Below are 1490 nucleotides of genomic sequence, written 5' to 3'. Positions count from 1 at the left end.
TTTTCTTTCCTCATCCTTACTATCATCATTTTCCTCTACTTCTTTTGTATGTTTGTCACTCTCTTGTGAACTATTATTTCCAGCGTGCCTTGATAGTCGAAGCAGACCTTGTGCTGTTGAAGCTAGAGAGGTGAGCAGAGTAAGTCTGATTCCCCGTTTGGACTTCTCTGTTGACATCCACCCCTTGGTGCTCATATGACCTTATGCAGTTGCGAGTGCGGTAAAACCTTACTAACACTTAACAAACAAAGTATCAGACTTACTGCACTCCAGGTAAAAAGTTCACTCCAAACTTTTTTGTAGCAAAGTTCAGAAACTCAGAAGCGTCCGTGTCCTTCCGTAGTTGCAGCCACAAGAAGAAGCCACCCTGCACAAGAGAGAAATTTCCATTACTTGAGACAAGTTATTGAGTCGCGTTACTGAAGCAAAGATCTCCCACACTTATCTAAAGCAAAGATCTCCCAGACTTATCTAAAGCAAAGATCTCCCAGACTTATCTAAAGCAAAGATCTCCCACACTTATCTAAAGCAAAGATCTCCCACACTTATCTAAAGCAAAGATCTCCCACACTTATCTAAAGCAAAGATACACTTACTTATCTAAAGCAAAGATCTCCCAAACTTACTTGAGGCTGGCGAAAGCTGCAGCCGTATGGTAAATTGTCGGTCAGGATCTGAGCAAGAATGGCCATACGTTTCTGGAAAAAGAAAAAAAAAGGGACTTTATCGATGAACATAACTAAAAGCTTCTCAAAGAAAGAAACATTCAGTGCAAAACCAACGTAGAGATAACCTTGGCAGACGGTAGATCGTGACCTCAGTGCTTTCTTGTCGCATCTCAGACAATAGATCGCGACCTCAGTGCTTTCTTGTCGTATCTCCATTGTCAATAACAGTGAAAACAGTTCTTAACAAAGAGTGAGCTTTCATAATAAAGAGTGAGCTTTCTTAACAAAGAGTGAGCTTTCATAATAAAGAGTGAAACAGAACACGCATGGTCCGCCCGCCCGCCTGTTCCTACGATGAAAATATTCCAGCACACAGAAAGGGGAGATAATTCTTTACCATTCAGTTTATTCCAGCTGGCGAGAGTCCCTTGAACATTGGTGTCCATCCACAGGAAAAGACAGTTTTCAATTTTTTTAAAAATGTTGCTGCCGTATGCAATTTTAAACAATTATTGTAAAATATTGGGAACAGTATTTCAGCAAAATCTTTTTTAAGGAAGGTTTAGAAATGTGTTTTGTCCATATTTCATTGAACTTGGTTTGTCAAAGAAATAAAATTCTCTGTCTATTTTTGAACGACAACTCACAATAAACCTCTGTACTGTCCTATTTTATGAACAACTCACTCTGTACTGTCCTATTTTAGGAACAACTCACTCTGTACTGTCCTATTTTAGGAACAACTCACTCTGTACTGTCCTATTTTAGGAACACATCACTCTGTACTGTCCTATTTTAGGAACAACTCACTCTGTACTGTCC

General features: G+C 39.5%; 1 protein-coding gene across 1 annotated transcript in view; it reads right to left on the bottom strand.

Moving 5' to 3' along the window:
• LOC101851100 (uncharacterized HTH-type transcriptional regulator YdfD) overlaps window positions 1-1490 on the bottom strand; it is a gene marked incomplete at its 3' end in the record, with an annotated part of 15457 nt that overhangs the window by 4202 nt on the left and 9765 nt on the right.

This window comes from Aplysia californica, unplaced genomic scaffold (assembly GCF_000002075.1).
Source record: "Aplysia californica isolate F4 #8 unplaced genomic scaffold, AplCal3.0 scaffold01619, whole genome shotgun sequence".
NCBI classification, from domain to species: Eukaryota; Metazoa; Mollusca; class Gastropoda; order Aplysiida; family Aplysiidae; genus Aplysia; species Aplysia californica.
This window is presented reverse-complemented; position numbering and strand designations above follow the sequence as displayed.